Genomic DNA, 15,189 nt, shown 5'->3' with positions numbered 1-15,189 from the left:
GACAGTGAATCTCCCAGCACTCCTACCCAACACGGGTGCAGAATAATTAATATTATGTTAATGCTTTGTGACTCTAATCAGATTAACTTAACCGTTTCTGATAAGGTATTAAAACTGTGATGTGTTTTGACATGTTTTGGGAGGAGGTTTACAGAGAAGTGGGGAGTAATTCATTCTTGGTCATTTTATTTGGAAAGAAAGTCACACTTGACACACATTGGGTGTCAAGTTCAACTTCTGGGGAGCAAAATGGGCACAAATGGATTGGCCAACTCGTTATACATTCTGCCCAAATTTCCATTCCATTTTGCATCTTGCTGAAGTTGAAGTGCCTGCCCATTCTGTATTGATAGTTAAGGTGTGCTGCATTTCTTTTGTTTCCTGTGAAGTTCTTCCTGCCTTTTTGATGGCACTGACTGATACTGAGGGCTGCTTCCCTGGGTGCCAGCCACCTTGCGAAAACTCACGTAACTGGCTATTTTGTAATGCTTGACTTTAGTCATTGTGCAGACCGCTTGGCCATAAACAACAACACAGCTTGCATTTTATATAGAATCTTTAATGTATAAACTCCAAGGCACTTCACAGGAGCATTATCAAACGAAATTTGACATCAAGCCGCATAAGAAGATATTAGGACAAGTGAACAAAAGATTGTTCAGATAGGTTTTAAGGAGCATCTTAAAGGAGAAGACAAAAGTAGAGAGGAGGAGAGGTTTAGGGAGGGATTTTCAGAGCTCAGGACCTACTCAGCTGAAGGAATGGTCATCAATGGTGGAGCAATTAAAATAATCATCAGTTGCCAGTCTTCAACTGACATCCAATTTCCAGCAGATGTCCCTGAGTAGCAATCAGGAGAAGAAATCCTGGCTAATTCATGTTCCTTTCCTGGTCCAGAGACGCTGAGGCCAATTGCAGTGCACCAGCTCTACCCGAGCTGAGGTGAGCTAATGCAGTCCTTGTGGGGCCCGCCCTAGTCTGCAGTTGCCAACTAAGCGTTTATTTATAATGAAAGGAAATATGAATATATTGAGTTCTTAAATATTTGTGTCACTAGGTGTTGTGTGCCTAGATGCTGTGCTAACCAGACAATGGAAGCTTATGGTCACTTAAATGGCCTTCCTAAATCTCTCAAAGAGTCACTTGATGAATCTTAAATTATAAAAGCTATAATTAAATGAGTATAATAAGTAGTCCGATTCTTTCTTGTATCCCAGCAGGTATTTGGTGTTGTAATGGAAGGAGAGGAGCAGGTTCCTGGATTAACTTAAAAAAACAAAAAAAATAAAACTGTCTGGAGACTCTTTTGGCTGCTATCTCCACCCTTTGTTTATACCACTACAAAACAAACTTTAGGTTTAGGTAATAAATAGTATGCCTGGTAGGAAAGGGCTGTGCACTTTGTAGTATCTGCCACTCCTGTGTTGATGCTTGGCAGAAAGCAGGTTGGGCCTCACACATGCAGAAACCACCCATACCACTTATAATAGGGTTCTTTCCTGTAACACATTCCAGATGCTGTGGCTGTCTACATATCTGTTGTGTCTCCTGTATCTAGTTAAGTTCTCCCTGTGTCTAATGACATCACCTAGAGTGAGATTTCAGATCTTGGAAGTTTACGATGCTTTACGGAGGCTCCTGTCTCCACTTTTAGTGCTGTCTTCAGGCACTTTTGCAGGAAGTTAGCAGAGTACATTCAGACCATGGAGCTAGTTGATTCCTACAAAACTTTTTATAACTTTCTCAATCACAACAGATCATGTAGGATGACTGGGTGTTGGGTGCCAGCATTTTATCAGGAATTTCATAACATCTTGTGCAGGAAATGATCTAATTCAGTGATTTTCAAACTTTTGTGTGTGGGGGTCCCCTGCAGATTTTAACACATTCCCAAGGAGTCCCCCTTCATGCCTAACTTCTGAAAATACACTATCTTAAATAAAAACAGCATCATCATTGCAGTAAATAGATTTTTCTTAATGTACCACAACAGAATTAACTTGTTAGTAAGTCAATGAGTTCAGATACATTTGGAAATGTGTTGACTGATGTGCAGAAATCTGCTAATTTCAGAGGCCACTCCCCCCTCCCCCCCCCCCCCCACCCCCACTCCCCACTCAAGGATCCGTACCTCCCCACTAGGGTCTGGAAACCCCACTTTAAAATCTATGACCTAATTATAAATACAGGGGCTGATTCTGTGACCAGGCACTCCCAGCGAGCAGACACATTTGCGGGAGAGAGGGTCAGGAAGTCACAGCACAGACTGTGATTTTCCACCCATTCATTTAACAGGTCGGAAAATCACGGGGTTGCAGACCCACAGTCCCAACCTTCTCTCTTTGTAAGCGTCGTTCCTCACTGGGAGTACAGAATCAGCCCTCGAGTGGTGCACGTGTTAAAATGAACCATCTGATTCCAATATAAACCCACACAAGGAAGGAGAGAAATTGGAGAATTTTTCCGTGGATGTGATTATGGAATATAACCAACAATTACAGTGTACCAATTTATCGAAGTCCATGTGTCAGTCATATAAATGGCCGAACTATATATACGATGTGTTGTTCTACTTCTTTATAAATAGTTACAAACAAGAAAAAAAACAAAGTCCACTCACATATATAATTTTGTCTGTGGATACTATTCTGGTTTCTGGGTTGAGCAGTGACAGCTTCTATTGATGGATGGCTTATTCTGACATATACCAAGGCACAGCGGGTTTTTTTTGCCATTTTATATGGTAGTAAACAAGCTCTTTCTCTAAGTTACTGAAGTTGTCCAGCTCAGTGCGTGGGCAGCTTTGTTCGATGCATTTGTGGCTTTAAGAGACAGAACACAGATGGTAATTAGGGTACAATTAGCAACTACGGCACTAGCATCATAAGAGACTCGTCACTAGGCCTACTTTGGTCATATAATAAAGGTCTGGTCTAGCTGTGTGAATAATGATACTGACCAGATCTGAGACAAAATGATCCAGAAAGGGGAAGTGGCAGATGCAGGAAGTAGCTTTCTGTGACAGACTCCATGAAGTCTCCTACTCTCTAGAAATCTGTGTACGCTTCGCCAGCCAGTACTGGTTCAAAATGGTTGTTAATATTGTTTAAAATAGACTTCCATAGGGCCTTTCGTAACCCCAGGACATCCCAAAGTGCGTGATAGCCAATTAAATACTTTTGAGGTGTAGTCACTGTTGTAGGAAAGGCAGCAGCAAATTTGTATACAGCAAGCTCCCACAAACAGCAGTGTAATAATGACCAGATAATCTGGTTAGTTTTTTGTGATGTTGGTTGAGGGATAAATATTAGCTGGGGGAGAACTTCCTGTTGTTCTTCAAAATAGTTTCACGACTTAACATTTCATCTGAAAGATTGCACCTCAGATAGTGCAGCACTCCCTCAGTACTGTACTGGAGTGCCAGCCTAGATTATATGCACAAATTTCATTTTTTATTAATCTGGGGGACCTTTTTCTATAATACTGTTTAATTATCAAAGTCTGGATAATGTCCGATGTTTGACTGACAAACACAGGATAAATAGGTTTCAAAAACATCAAGCAGCACCAATAGGAGAGAAATGTCAATCCCCTTTTATGATATTCCTAAAGTGATTTTTTTTCTTTGCTTTTTTTGCAGCAAAGGAACAACAACAATCACTTGCATTTATACAGTGACTTTAAGGTAGGAAAACATCTCATGGTGTTTCAAAAGGGTGTAATTAGATTAAAATAGAGACCAAGAAGGAAGTATTATAAGAGGAGACTAAAAGCTTGGTCATAGAGGTAGATTTTAAGAAGGGTCTTAAAGGAGGAGAGAGAGGTGGCAATGCGGAGGGGTTTAGGGAGGGAATTCCAGACCTTAGTGCTGAATGATTGAAAGCAAGGTCACCAATGGTAGGGCGAAGGTTGTGGGGGATGCCGAAGAGGCCAGAGTTGTAGTAACACAGACTTCTTGAAAGTTTGTAGGGCTGGAGAAGGTTACAGAGATAGGGAGGTGCAAGGCCATGAGGGATTTTGATATGAGAATAAGAGTTTTAGACTTGAGGCATTGGTGCACCTGGAACCAATACAGATCAGTAAGTACAGAGTTTATGGAGGATGGAAAATGAGAGGCTGGCCAGAATAGTATTGGAATAGTCAGGTCTGGAGATAACAAAAGGCTGGATGAGGCTTTCGGCACCTGGGCTGCTGCAGGAGTGGAGATGGACAATGTTACGGAGATAGAAGTAGGTGTGATGTTTGTGAACAGTCCGGTTCATCCTGAGGCACTAACCAAAGAAGGGGATGGAAACAGAGGCTAGAGAATAGAATTTGTGGCGGGACATAGTAAGCTGTAAAGGACTTGGTTTTGGAAACTGTGAAATCCTTTTAATCTGACTAAAGGAGGAGTGTGGTGGTAAAACACCTCGTGTGAACAAAGGATTTTTGTGTTATCACTGGACAGGAAAAATTATTACATTTATATAGGGCCTTTCACAATCTCGGGATGTCCCAAAGCACTTCATAACCAAAGAATTACTCTGGAAATGCTTCCACTGTAGGCAAAAGCGGGAGTAGGGAAAACTAGATAGGGACATCAGAGAGAAAGGAATGCAACGATATATTGATAGGGTTATATGAAGAAGGGTGGGAGGAGGCTTGTGTTGCGCATAAATACCAGCATAGACCTGTTGGGCTGTATCCCTATGTGATTTGTGTGCAGCGAGTTTCAAGAAACAAATTAGATGGATGACCAAGTAGTTTGTTTTTTTTGGTTGCCTTGGTTGAGGGAGGAATGTTGGACAGGACAAAGGAAGAATACCCTGCTCTTCTTCAAGTAGAGGGAATTCCAGACCTTAGGACCTAGGTGACTGAATGATATTTTACATCTACCGATGGGACCACAGTTTAAAATCTCACCCAAAAGACAGCACCTCCACCAATCATCCTGCAGTCTAAATTATGTAGCTAAGTCAAGCGGACACAAATTCATTTGTGACTAATTTTATTTCAGAGAATGCAATTTTGTTAATTTGCCCTCATATATTCTTCAAACTAAGTTCAGGTTAGTGAATGGGGCTTCTGGATAATTGACCCACTGGAGTTCATATTTGCCGCTTGTGACATCCTCCTTTCTAGCACATTCTCCCTTTCCTCTGTACAGTACAGTTTTCATTTTGATTTGGACCATAAAATGTTTTTAAAATTTATAATAATCACTAATGGAAAATACAGATTATTGTACAATGGATGATGCATTATTAACATTCTGTCACTCCTGTAATTAACTATCCTAACTCAGTTACACCTGGAATAATGGTGAAACATGGGACTACTTGCTCTCCAAAGTAATGGGATAACACAATTTGGTGATGTGATATATAGATCCAGCCGATGAATTGAATGTATAGGTTAAATATCACTTTAGTGAACAGATAGAATGTTCCCTATTTGAGGCAGACATGCTGCTAGACATTGCCAGAGCTATTACTGTACATCCACTTTGTGTGGTTGAAAAATGTTTCAATAGTGAATGCACCAGAATGATATATGTCAGGAAGTATTTGCACTCGGGAAATCTTGAGCACCTAGGTGTAAAATCAAAGTGCATTATTTAAAAAATAATTGATGCACATATGAACTGTCTTGTTGAACTATAGTAATCATGAATGATCAAAGTTCTTCGCTGATCTTCAATCTACTAATAACATATAACATTCACGTTCAGACTGGCAGTCTTTCATTACCTTGAAGGGTTTCATTTTTCTCCATGCAGCACACCAATGAAGAACATTAGTATCTTTGTGTATCCCAGACATGCCACTTTACTCCAGTGATCCTGTGTGTGTGTGTGTATGTGTGTCTGTGTGTGAGAGATTGTGCCTGTAACAGCCATAATAGCTTTCATTTATGGATGGGATTTGGAGAGTTTTAAATTAATAGAAGCAAAGTTAAATTCAGATAATGGTACATTCTGAGTTTAGGAATGGTCACAATACAACTTTTTAAAATCCTAGGTTTCCAAATATATGTCATGAGTTACCAACATGTGAAAGTTTAACTCATTATTCTGAAATTGCTTTCTTTGCTATTTTAATGAAATTGTCAATCTATTTATGGTTGAGGGAATTTCAGATTTTAGGTGAGCATGCTAACTGTGTAAATTTTTATTCCATTCTGTAATCTCAAGCCCTTAGACTTGTGGGCTCAGTGAGTCCCACTCTGTGTGGTTTTGAGGCAAACAGATTCGAACAGGCTGGGCTCGATCCACAGTCATCAGAGCTTCAGCCACGGCTTCCACTCCTGATTGGTATGTATAGTGCCTGTATGCAGAAATGGGGTGAGGACAGAACAGACTCTGACATATTTCCCAAATCAAATAGAGTGAGCTATTGTTCCATCATCAGTTTAACATGAAAAACTACATATGACCTCACAGCAACCATAATAAGCTATTATAACGAACTCATAGCTTGCCAGTCGTAGAAGACTCATATGGATTTACAAAAAATAGTTAGTCATTATTAATTTGCTTTTAGTTATGTTGGAACTTGAACTAAGTTGCCCATATAAATCCTGCCAACATGACGAGAAGATTCCCATTAAGATGACTTCAGGAGTGCATCTGAACAGATGTTGGGCGGTCCGCTGTACTTTGGCGACATTCCAGATAAATGCGTTGTAGTCGGAGGTGAAAAGAGTACATTTTAATTATGGTAATGGCTTTGCACATTCTGAAAGTTCAAGGAGACTGGGTGGGAGCCAAACACCCAAAGCTATGAAAATTGCAAACACAGACTCACTGTTTTCCATTATTGGATATTCTCAGAAACTGTTTAGCTGGGAGGAAAATTGACTGAATAAAGTTTTCATGGGTGGTAAATATAGAATGCCAAAAAAGGTCAGTCTTAGAGCTTTGACACCAGATTGATTTTTTACTCTTGCCAAATATTTCTGTTAAGGAAAGAACGTGACGTTTTAGTTCAACGTCTCGTTTAGTTTCAACTCTTGTCTGATCTTTCTAGGGCTGGTCAATACAAAAGTAACACTGGCAGCAGCAAAACTTTCTTGCAAAGTCTCTCTTATTTCCTGGCACTTCACCTCCACAGCAAATCACTGTTTTTGCTACATAAATAGCCATGTGACTCCAGCCAGACTCAGCTTTGCGGTGCACAACAGGACTGTAACATTTGGAATCTGTCCATGATTAAGGCTGGTGATGCAGGAGGGTTTGGAAAATCTGCTCAACAGGAAGTAAACAAAGTCTGTCACCATAGAAATAATTTCCCAAGTCAAAGCCAGCTCATTCCTTTAAAGCTCTGTGTGAGTGGCTGTCAGCAGGGCGTGGCTTCAAAAAATGATTGATGATCACTACACTGCACATTTGAATAAACATGTCAGGCAAGGGTGGCCTTGCTTTCTTTTTTGCTTAATGTCTGCAACAGTCTTATTTTTCTCAGAACCCCCAAAGTGCTGGAACTCCTCTCTGTTTTCCATCAATTCCAGCAGAAAAATAGGCTGTTCAGCCCATCGTGCTTCTGCTGGCTCTTTGAGCTGGAACCTGCTTCCACAACCCTTTCAATTAGTGCACTGCAGATCTTAACAACCCTCTGTGTGAAAAGTTTCTCCCCATTTCCCCTCTAGTTCTTTTGTCAATTATTTTAAATCTGTGACCTCTGGACCCACATGCCCAAGAAACAGTTTGTCCCTACTTGCTCTATAAAAAAACACTTATAATTTTGAATACCTCCATTAGGTCTCCCTCTGCAGTAAGGGGAACATTCTCAGCTTCTCCAATCCTTCCATGTAACTAAAGTCCCTCATCCCTGGCATACCTCCCCTGTACCCTCTCCAAGTTCTTGACATTCTTCTTAATATGTAGTGCCCAGAATGGTACACAACACTCCAAAGGAGTACAGTGATTTGTAAAAGGTTAGCATGACTTCCTTGTATTTGCATTCAATGCCCCATTTATAAAACCAAGTATCCTTATAAACTTTGTTTACTGCCTTATCAACTTTCCCTGCCACCTTCAAATATTTATGAATATACACCCCCAGGTCCCTCTGCTCCTGCATCCCCCCTCAAAATAGTGCTATTTAAATTATACCACCTCTCCATATTGTTTCCCCCGAAGTGCATCACTTCACATCTTTCTTATTGCATCTGCCATGTGTTCATCAGTCTATGTCTTCCTGACATCTGCTGCTATCCTGCTCACTATTTACAACGTTGCTAAGGTTTGTATCATCTATAAATTTAGAAATTGTACTCTCTATACCCAGGTATTTATATATATAACAAGAAAAGCAATGGCCTTAATGCCAATTCCTGGGGCCCGGCACTAGATGCTTCTCTCCTGTTAAAAATCTGTCTGTTTACCACTACTCTCTGCCTCCTATCCAATAGCCAATTACATACCTAAGTTATCAACTTCCCTTTAATACCATGTGCTTCTATTTTCCATTATGAGGTATCTTATCAAATGCCTTTTGAAAGTCCAGATATACAACATCTACTTCACTATCATTATCAACCCTATCAAAGAACTCAATCGGGTTAATCGGACATGATTTGCCTTTAACAAATCCATATTGGCTGTCCATTGTTAACCTATGTTTCCCCAAGTGATAATTAATTTTGTTCTTGGCAATGGTTTCTAGTAGTTTTTCCACTGCTGATGTTAGACTGACTGGGTTTTAGTGACCAGGTTTTGAAAAGGCATGTAACATTTTCAGTCCTCCAGTTCTCTGGCACCATTCCCATATCCAAGGAGGATTGAAAGATTGTGAACAGAGTTTCTGCTAGCTCCATCCTAGCTTCCCTCAGCAACCTAGGATGCATACCATTTGGACCGTATGACTTTTTAACTTTGAATGATGCCAATCTATTTAGCACCTCATTTCTATCTTTTTTTTGTATCTTATCCAATATCTCTACTCCCTCTTCTTCTACAATGACTAATTCAGTACCTCAGTCATGACCTTTGCCTGCAAAAGAAGGTTCCTTTTTGTCCTTAATCAGCCGCACCATTCCTTTATCATAGAATCATAGAATGATTACAGCACAGAAGGAGGCCATTCAGCCTGTCAAGCCCATGTCATCTCACTGCAAGAGCAATTTAAGCTATTCTTTTACTTTTTATATGTTTATTAAAGATTTTTGGGTTTGCTGTAATGTTACCCACTAATTATTCTTATACTTTCTCTTTGGCCTTCTTAGATCCCTTTTCAATTTCCCCTTGTACTCTGTATTCAGTCTCGTTTTCTACTCTATTGTGTACCTGAAATTTGTCATAATCCTTTTTTTTGTTTTATCTTAACCTTTATTTCCATTGTCACCCAAGGAGCTCTAGCTATGAATGTTCGATCTTTTCTACAAATGGAAATATGCTTAGTATGTATCTGAATTGTCTCTACCTTGAAGGCATGTCATTGCTCATTTACTGTTTCTTCGTTTCCAGTCCACCTATGCTAGATCCCTTCTCAAATCATTGAAATTGTCTCTCTTCCAGTTGGGTACTTTTACCTTTGGTTTTTCTTTGTCCCTTTCCATAACTTACTTTAAGCCTAATTATATTATGATCACTATTACCCAGATGTTCTCCCACTGAAAACACATTCCACTTGCCCTACTGTATTCCCTAGAATTAGATCCAGCATTGCATCCTTCCTCGTTGGGCTAGAAACATACTGACTAAGCAAGTTCTCCTGCATTTATTTTAGGAATCCTTGCCCTTTACGCTGTTTTTTTCTCCTTCTATAATAGGGTTATTGAAGTTTCCTACTATTACTGCTCTATTATCTTTTACATTTATCTGAAATTTGCCTACAAAATTGCTCCTCTATCTCCTTTTCACCATTTGGGGGTCTATAGTAAACGCCTAGCAATGTAACCGCTCCTTTTATGTTCCTTACCTCTAACCAACTAGATTTAGTCTTTCAATCTTCTAGTGTATTGCACCTTTGTAGAACTTGTTAATATTACCATTGATCAATACTGTCACCACCACCGCCCCCCTTCCATTTTTCCTTCCCAATTCCTCCTGAATACATTGTAGCCAGAAATGTTTAGTTCCCATTCCTGCCCATGTTTAAACCAGGCCTCTGTTATAGCCACTATATTCTAAACCATGTGGCAACTTGTGCCTGCAACTCACCAACATTATTTGCAATACTCTTCGCATTTACAGATATGCATTCCAACATCATGCTAGTCAGCTTTGCTTTCATCCTCCATCTCATTCCTACTCTTTCTACCTTATTCTTTATTCTGTTGCTGTTTGTCTCTCCTAGTTTTCTATGTATCTTGTCTCTCTCTCTCTGCTGCATCCTGGTTTGCCTCCCCTTGCCAAATTAGTTTAAAATTTCTGCCATAGCACGAGTTAACCTCCTATGATCTTCAGACTTGTAAAAAAAACCCAAGCTTGTTGTCACCTAGCCACTACTTCCTGATTCACTGCCCCTCCCCGTTTATTGTGTCAACCTTGGTGGCCTCTTAACCTGAAATTCTTGACCCTTCACCTTGGTTTCTGGACAAAAAGACAGCTTGCTGTTGCAGAATGCATATTGTGTGACCAAATATGGCTATTTAAATTATGTTTATGATGGAATTATTTTTTAGTGCTGTATTTTGCTGTGAGGAATAGGCTTGTGCAAAGTAGTTGGACGTTATGTATTCAATTCCTTTTTCATTTCCTTCTTTGCTCGGGTTTGGTGACTCATGCTGGGGTGCATTTTCATGGGCCCTCCACTATCTTATCCAAAGATTCCTGGGCAGTAAATCTTGGTTGGCTATTTGACTGTGGTGACAATCGCAGCTAATCCTGTTCCTGTCCAATGGCCACACATGAACAAAATATCTTTGGTTGAATCTTTATTGCCTCAGTGCTGCTGGCACTTGTAGAACTGTTTCCCTGCACCAGTCAGGAGAGGAGAAAATGGAGGGGAAAATGTAGATGAATACACACCTTTGAGTTTATTACAGGTCTGGGTATTTTATTCTTCTACTTTCAATAACTCCAATGACTAAGACTTAAAGGGGAAGTTATATTCTTCCTAAAAATAAGCATGCATGGTTCAAAAAGACATGAAAAAGTACCCTTCTAAAAAGCACATTTCACTTTCATTACAAAATCACAAGAAATTACGGAGAAGGAAGGTCATTTGGACCTAGTTCATCTGCGCAGAATGGCCCTAAATTCCCCCTTTGCAGCCTCCAATTTTTTCAAATGGTTTTGAAGCAGCCCACAACAGTAAACCAGGAGTCACTGGCTGAAATTTTCCCCATTTAGAGTGGATGATGAAACATTCTGTCCTATGATGCAATTCAATTGCAGTGGGTAAATCCACAATGTGTTCGGATACTAGGTCACATGGACCAGGAGATCCCAGTTTCATTAGTGGTCTGAAATTTTAAAAAAGGTGATGCCAGAAATACACGTATTTGTTGAATGACAAAATCCCAGTACAATCATCCACCCTTACACAGTGTATACACAAAGAAAAGCCTCAAGTCAGATGCATTCATTCTCATTTGATTGTAACAGTGAAAAGTCTCACTTTTTGTGGTAAAATATCAATACTTCTAACATAATATATGACCGGTTCTCTCCAAGAAAGATCAGCAACTGTACACACAAGTGAAGCAAAACACTTTCTGTTGAATGAAACCAACCTTTTTTAGTGGTTTGATAAAAGTAAAAGCCAGGAGAGTTAGCCATAATTTTACTTTTCTACCATTATAAGCCCAATGCCTTCAAATGGTGGATTTTTTTTCATGCAAAGGTAGGGCAAGCAATTTTTTGTACCTTAAAATAGGGAATTAACAAGTCGTGGTCAATAGAAGCAGAGAGAGGGAAGTCCATGATACCACGTGTGGGCTCTGCCTAAGGGGATGGACTTTATGAATGAAATTCAATTCTGGCGGTAGTGTAAAATGGGCAATAGCGAATCTTCAGCCTGTTTTATAACTTGCCTGGTATTCCTTTACATTAAAGTCAATGACTGAGATCTAAATCATGGCTGTTTTGCACTACTGGCAAAGTCTAAATTCACTTTCCATGTTCTTAAATTATGGCAAAGTTGAAAGCAAATTTGAGGTAAATAAAACAATGGCCAACAGCCTTCCTGCCCCCTGCCTGGCTCAGCCCTTCTTGTTTGTACATTAACTGGAATCTTAGGTTTATTTTCTGGCCCTACTTTTAATCTACCATGTGAATGGATGGTATTATTCTTTAAAAAAGTAAATCAGTGAATAAGCGATGTGATTACAAATAGGACTGAATGCCCTGGGCATCAAAAATTGGGTTCTCATGGTTTGCGGGCTACATGTAGCACTAGAGTTGCAGGTTGGATCCCCTTGCACTGGAATGTTATTTAAGTGCATAGACTGTAGGTGCTAAACAGTTATTTTTGAACACTTAATATCCGTTTTGGGGCAATCTTTTACTATTATAAGGAGCCATGATACATATAGGCCTCACTTCAGTTACATTCAGAACTAGGAGGACTTCAGAAGTTGCAAACTAGTAAACTAGAGGCAACCTTTCTTTTGCTAATCCTCTTTTCCTGTCTGTGAAACATGTCACTGCCAATTGGCAAGGTAGTTTCACCAACACGAAGGAGGAACTGATTACATAAAGAGGGTCTTAATGAACCACTGCTCATTGTCACATATTTCATCTGTTTCATAGACAAAGGAAAACTATGTACCTCCAATGTATATATTGCAACTTCCAAATGTTTTGGACAGAAATGAGCGCATTAGTGCCAAACCTAATTGGAAACTGTGCAACTCAATATCACTGTAGCATTCATTCAAGTGCAATGTTGTGGATTGAAACGAATGCATTAGTGCATCCTTTTAAAGTGCCAATTTTAAACGTATTGATGCCAATGTTACCTGGAATGATGTACCTCAAAGTGCCTTTGAACAGTGATTGTGACCTTTGTAATGAACAGTATGTCTTTTGAATCAGCTTTATATATATTTCGCTTTATGAATAAAAATTATTTTTTCTGGAATTAAGCTTATTTTTTAGAGAACAAACTGTCTCAGAGGCGTAGGCTAGTCTATTAATGGTGAGATTCTAAGCATTTGTGTATCACTCTCTACCATTCATTTTATGACAGAAAACATGAGTTTGTTAATAAATGGTTATTTCCAGTTCCAGTGTAACCACCTCCCCCCACCCCGCCATCCCGATCAATGATGATTTTCAGTACTTCATCGTACAGTTTGGCCCCATTAATCACCTAGGTCTCGAAACAAAATCCTCAGTGTGGTGTTAATTACTGGACCTGAAAAGGTGAGATTAAGCCATGCCAATTACTGCAGTGGACAGATGGTTTAGGATTTTCACAATGTGATGTCTGTTAGCTTTCAAATTAAATTGGCTTTGTTTATATCTTTTAAATGGGTTAGGCCATATTTCTAGGCTTTTTTTGAAACTGAATTATAAATAATCTACAATGTCTTCATATATAATTGCACCTAACAATGCAGTGTCACCCTCATTTAAACAGCCAATGTTACTGCACTGCTATGGTTGGGCGCAGGGTTGATGTTGATGACTGTTGGCATTTTTTGACTGCATCATTGTAACTTAGCGAGCTTCCAGAGGGAGGTGGGTTAATAAACAAAAAAGAAAGAACTTGCATTTATGTAGCACCTTTCACAGCCTCAGGGTGCCCCAAAGTGCTTTACAACCGATGAAGTACTTTTGAAGTGTCGGCACTGTTGTAATCTAAGCAATGCAGCAGCTAGTTTGTGCATCACTAGCTCCCACAAACAGCAATGAAATAAATGACCAGATCATCTGTTTTAAGTGTTGGTTGAAGGATAAATGTTGGCCAGGAAATCGGAGTAGTCCTCTGCTCTTCAAAATAATGCCATGGGATCTTTTATATCCACCTGAGAGGGAAGATGGACATTTGGTTGAACATCTAATCTGAAAGTCAGGTATGTGGGATGTTGGCAATATGCCAGTTAGCCAGCCACTAGCATTGAGCCAACAGAAATTGAAAAACTACCCATTTTAATATAGATTTAGAAAAGTTATGTTGGAAAGTGAAATTTTGTACTAAGGGTGCAAAGGGAAATGAACCAGAAACACTTACCATTTGAAAATGATAAGCTTAAATTTATATTCCTTCTAGAGTCAATGAAGTGTCAACCTGGAGTGTAGCAGGGATAAGTTTATGAAGATTAATCATAGGCATTTCCATAAGGACATTTTTGAATAGGTTAACATAAAACTGTAACTCATAAGTGAATGTCCACACCCAGAATCCCAGATAACTCTGTGCACTAAGGTACCATGTGGTGCAGTATTGAACCTTACAGACCAGGAAAATCCCTGGTTCAATCACTGCTCTATGATTGAGTTGGCAATAGTGGGACACAATTGGGCCTCACTTTGCCTGGAGAAAGGAGGAGAAGGGAAGACAAAGGAAGGGAAAATTTGCTTATGGTTCCCATTTCCAATTGTTACTCAATGACATTTATTGGACTTGTATTTCTGTGGATCGTGTGAGAATGGAATTAATTTCATTCTGTGATGGAAACCACACCTGCCAAATGGAAACATATTAATTTTGTCATATGGGACACTACTTGGAACTTTTTTATTAGACATTACAAAGAACCTGTTTGAAAAAAAAAGAACTGACAAGTTGAAATCATGGTTGCACATTTGCATTTTGAGAAGATAAGGACTGGCTGCAAGACTGTGTTTTAAAAGATAAACCCTGTTACGGCCAAGCCAGGAAAGGGGCAAAAAGGTAGCCTCAGGCCCCTTCCTCACCTGGTCATAAGAATTCCATAATATGAAAATGTTCCGACACTCCAAGCCTTTTCAGATTGGATGAAAACGGGGCACAGTGTGTTTCACATTTGGCTGACATAATGAACTCTGACCCTGCCATAATTTCTGGGATCAGCTTTGTTATAATATTGCAGCTGAGAGCCAGACAACAGAAACATTTCTGTTTGGGAGCATTGGCATTTGAAGGCCTGCAGCAGCTTAAAGGGGCAGGCATCATTGCAATTGCTTTTGCTGTAGCAATGCTCAAATAATTTAGGCCTGCAAAATGGTAGCGAACCCTCACAGTGTTAGCAGTGCAAATACTATTGCAGGAATTGTGACAAGAGAGGGATCCATTGTTTAATGTGGAGGGCAAAGGATCCTTCAGAGAACTGCCTGGG

This window comes from Heterodontus francisci, chromosome 36 (genome assembly GCF_036365525.1).
Source record: "Heterodontus francisci isolate sHetFra1 chromosome 36, sHetFra1.hap1, whole genome shotgun sequence".
Lineage (NCBI taxonomy): Eukaryota > Metazoa > Chordata > Chondrichthyes > Heterodontiformes > Heterodontidae > Heterodontus > Heterodontus francisci.
This window is presented reverse-complemented; position numbering follows the sequence as displayed.